The sequence below is a fragment of the Sitophilus oryzae genome, unplaced genomic scaffold, assembly GCF_002938485.1.
Source record: "Sitophilus oryzae breed Bouriz unplaced genomic scaffold, Soryzae_2.0 scaffold_427_pilon_pilon, whole genome shotgun sequence".
NCBI lineage: Eukaryota > Metazoa > Arthropoda > Insecta > Coleoptera > Curculionidae > Sitophilus > Sitophilus oryzae.
In genome coordinates this window covers 31,412-36,438 of record NW_022147004.1, presented here as the reverse complement: position 1 = coordinate 36,438, position 5,027 = coordinate 31,412, and the positions used below count along the sequence as shown (strand labels likewise).

The following is a 5,027-nucleotide window of genomic DNA, read 5'->3' as shown; positions in this document are numbered from 1 at the left end:
GCGTATGCTTTGTCTACATAGTACTCACATTCTTTCGGTACCTGCCTTGAAAACCTTTATCTAGCAAGTAGATTGTCCAATTGTGACCATCGGCTCAGTTTCTTGTCCTCAGGTAGAATCCATCTCAGCTCACATACTGTTAGTTCACAGTTTCCTATAAACACTTATTTTGTCACTTTTCAAGAAATGTTCTGTTTCCTGTTGATATTTCCTAAATTTCTCTTCCTTCTTGTTTCAGGGTCAGCTCGAGAAGTTGTTAGAGGTTTTGACAAGTATTTGGGTTGATTAGGAAAAATGTGCGGCACTGCACCTTCACATAATCTTGGCCTTTTGAGTGGGAATTCGCCCAAAACCCCTTCTTTTATTTTTTAAAGGTTTCAACTCTTATTATCTCGGATTTTTCAAAATGTTTCTCGCAAACTACAGAACTATTGGAGAATTTAAAATTGTCCCTATGGATTGACCGGATCCATTCATGTCGAATATGTTGCTCTTTTGGAAGAGAAAATGTGGTTTTCATTCCTTCATGTTTCAAAGCACTGGCATAATTTGAGGTACAGCCAGGAACGCAGCAATGTCTAGGCATCGAAAAATTAATTATATTTTTATCAAATATGAATAACTGTAGCAGCCATAACAATGTGGGGAATCTTATTTGGTCGTAGCTCTATCTGGAGAGTCAGTTTTTTATTTAAATCTTTTTTTGCGCCTTGCATATTTGAATTCGATTCTCATTTTACTCTCGCTACTGTACGCTGAAACAACTATTCTTATTGTATTCATTTTATTATCCTGTGGCCATAAAGTGTAAAACTGTACTTTTAAAAGTTAGTAGAAAGGCTTGATAGGTAAGATTGTACCATATATATAAAATTTTCCCCTGCTAAGTAAATGTATAGTATTTTAGATACCAAGAATAAAGAATTTTCGGAGTGTTTTTCGAAGAGTTTTCTTTGACTTGAGCGACCCCTAACCCTTATAAGAGTTTTGTTACATCTTGGCTACCCAACTACGGCCGAGTCTAAGAATGGCAGTTCGACGAACACCTCCTGCTGATAACAGTCGAAATTCACCACCCTTAACACGTCTGGGGGCGAGAAGAATGAACGAGGAGCTACAAACAACTCCCACATTTTCCCAGCGAAACGAGAGCGTCATTCCAGAACAGACTTCAAGTGGAAGACAACCTACTGGAGCTGTCCGGCGTAGGAATATTCCAGAAAATGAGCGCATTCCTCTTTCGAATGCATCCAGAGGTTTGCCACGCTATCCTACACAGAAATCACCAATATATACATCGGGCATGGATTTTCAAGGTAGGAACATTCCATATTTTTTGGGTGAACAAGTAAAAGTTCCTGATTCTACAAGAATTGCACAACAAACTAATCAACACCCACGCCAACCACCACCGCCATATGATAATAGGGACTTTAATAACTTAGATAGTTTTATAAGAAATATTGTAAATCAATCTATAACAGATACCTTTAAAAATAACAATCAACAAACTTTACCTTTTCAAATTGATAACATTAGCGAATATAATAGAATTTTAGCAAACATAGATAATATGCTTCCAGAATTTCATGGTAATAATACGTTACACCCTATAGATTTTCTAGAAAAAATTAAGTTTTTATTACAGAGAAATAATACCTCATTTCTAGAAATAAAATTTTTATTGGCAAAAAAATTACAGGGTAGAGCTAAAGCGTGGAGTGAGGCATATCTTAAATCATTTCTTACTTTTACAGAATTTGAGGAAGCATATTTAAGATATTTTTGGAGCGAAACTAAACAACTAGAAATAAAATTAAAAATTTGGCAAGGAAAGTATGAAACTGGCTCTCTAGTAGACCATTTTACAAAATACGTAGCTATGGCACAATATCTCAGACCACCCCTGTCTGAGTTTGAATTAATTCAATGTATAGCCCGCCATTTTCCGGTAAATATATTTAGCGCTATAATAGGGCTAAAGAAATTGTCAGAAGTAATCCCAATACTGCAACAAGCGGAATATTATAATCATAGAACGGTAGACAGATCAAATTTTGGGTCGCGTTATGAAAAGGATAGGTTGGGACCCGAAAGAAAAAATTATGCAAATCGAAACGTATCCGCGGTGGATTTAGTGGACGATTTAGGGGTAGCGAATTTGGAAATATCGGGAAACGAGCCGAGCCACAGTCTTTAGGGCCGGAGACAACTGACAGTGGCAAAATGGCCGTAATACTAAATAAAAATATGGAAGAAGAGCCATGGGGCTCTGACTGTGAGTTTGACCATCTTAACATTGAAAATAAAAAATCACCAGTTATTACTGTTTCAATTTTTAATTTTTCTTTTCCAGCACTAATTGACAGCGGCTCAGAAATATCCTGCATATCCGGTGACGTTTACGCTCAATTGGGAGATTTTCAAGAGAAAATTCCTAGTTTTCCGGTAACGGGGATTCGTATTACAGGGGCGTTTAAAACAAAACAACGTAAAATAGCGAAACAATTGTTTCTTGATTTTAAAATAGCTAATAACTATTTTAGTTATGAATTTTTATTAATTAGTGATTTAGTTTTTCCGATAATTTTAGGTATTGATTTTTTATTTTCAGTGAAAAGTAAAATAAACTTAGAAAATGATACAATAACATTATTAAATTCTAATAAAGAGTTTTTTACAGTCTCAACAATTAATACGATTCATTTTTATATTCCTCCGAGCGACATTAAAAAAACTAGAACGATAGCCTTAAAAAAAGAATATTCCTTAAATACTTTAAATACTGATCGAAATGGTTTTAATACAGAATTTATAAACGAAAATAAATCTTTAACATTTGAACAAAAAAATCAGTTTAAGTATCTTCTCTTGAAATATAAAAATATATTTTCTGATATACCGGGGCGAACCGAATTGTACTATCACAAAATTAAATTGATTAATGAAACTCCTTTTAAAGTTAAACAATATCCTATACCAATTGCACATCGTGAAGCTGTAGATAATGAAATTAAGCGAATGCTTGATTGGGGGGTAATTGAAAGGGCTTCCACCCAATATATTAGTCCGTTAGTCACAGAGGTTAAGAAAGATGGGTCGGTTCGCGTCTGTTTGGATGCGCGACATTTAAATCGGGTATTAGAAAAAGAATACGAGTTACCACGACCTATTGATGATATTATGAAGTCTTTGTTCGGGAAACCATTTAAAACTAGTCTTGATTTGTCGTCTGGATACTGGCAAATACCTCTGCGCCCAAGCGATAAAAAGTATACGGGATTTTTGGTTGGTACTAAGTGCTATCAATTTACGGTGTTACCTTTCGGACTTTCTACCGCTGTTTCTTCATTTTCGCGATGCATTTCTGAGATATTGGGTTCAGAGTTTGATGACTTTGTTATACCGTATCTTGATGACATTTTGATAGCTTCCAAGAATTTTGAAGACCATTTAAATCATTTGGATCAAGTTTTTTCCCGTCTAAACGAAGCTGGGTTGACAGTTAAATTTCGAAAGTGTCAATTTATGCCAGAAAAATTAAATTATTTGGGTTACATTGTAAGCACAAATAATATAGAACCCGATCCTGAAAGAATTCAATGCGTTCAGGATTATCCAAAACCGAAAAATAAAAAAGATATTCAGTCATTTTTGGGACTATGTAATTACGATCGAGGGTTTTGTGAGAATTTTTCGGGCGTAACAGAACCTTTAAGTAAATTATTAAGAACAAAAAATAAGTGGGTTTGGAATACTGAACAGGACAGGGCTTTCGATGAGTTAAAACGGTTACTAAAGAATGCTACACTACTATACCACCCCGACAATACTGCCACTTATTACGTACAATCTGATGCTAGTGATTACGCAATAGCCGCTCAACTGTTTCAAAGGATAGAGGGAGAACGACGAGTAATAGCGTACGCTAGTAGACTTTTACTTGATCGGGAAAGAAATTACACATCCAACGAAAAAGAAATCTTGGCTCTTGTATTTGCGTTAAAGAAGTGGCGAATTTATTTATTAGGACGTCATTTCGAAGTGCTAACCGATAACCGAGCTTTATGTTATATTCAAACGTGTCGGTTACTCACGCCTCGGGTAACTCGGTGGGCTTTAGCTCTGCAAGAGTATGATTTTAAAATATCTTTCGTTAAGGGTTCGGAAAATAAAATAGCCGACATACTATCGAGAAACCCTGGTATTCGTTATTCGGTTCCGGGTGAGAAGTGTTTTAAAGTGTTTTCCTCGTCGATCAAGTTTCCTGATAAGCTGAACACGTTATTAAAAAAACTACCTGCCGCGCAAAAAAACGATAGTTATTTTGGGCCAATTTATAAAAGTTTAGAGAATCAACAACTTGATGAAAAGATAAATAAATTTGTTCTTAAAAATCAATTGCTTTTTGTAAGAGAATCAGACGATGAATCCTACCGTTTGTGCATTCCATCAGAATTTAAAAATAAAATTATTTATGATTATCATGTTTCTTTAGGTCATTTTGGAATTTTTAAAACATGGAGTATTTTAAAAAATGATTTCTGGTGGAAAGGCATGTTTCGTGATATCAAAAAATGCTTAAAAGCGTGTGACATTTGCCAAAAGGCAAAATTGAGTTTATTACCAAAAGCTCCTCTTTCTCCTGTAATATCCGAGAAAAAAAATGAAATTATTAGTCTGGATTTATACGGACCGTTACCCCAGTCTACAGGGGGCGTTACATTCTTATGTGTGATTGTCGACTTATTTACGAAATATGTGACATTATACCCTTTAAAAAAGGCCACTACCAGAGCTATTTTAAACCGTTTAATATTAGATTATTTTAAAAAAATGGGTAAGCCTGAAAGGATATTAACTGATCATGGTTCGCAGTTTACGTCAAAATCCTGGTCACATACTTTACAACCTCTTGGAATTAAAGTTGTTCATTGTTCGGTAAGACACCCTCAGTCAAACCCGGTTGAAAGATACATGCGCGAATTAGGTCGTCTCTTTAGAACATATTGCTTTGAGCAACATAC

General features: G+C 35.1%; 1 long non-coding RNA gene across 1 annotated transcript; it reads left to right on the top strand.

Annotated features, from left to right (window-relative positions):
- Positions 1–608: 608 nt before the first annotated feature.
- Positions 609–937, top strand: LOC115885839. The gene is made up of 2 exons (XR_004050797.1): positions 609–848; positions 900–937. It is a non-coding gene; the product is annotated as an uncharacterized LOC115885839 (long non-coding RNA).
- The last annotated feature ends 4,090 nt before the right edge of the window (positions 938–5,027 follow it).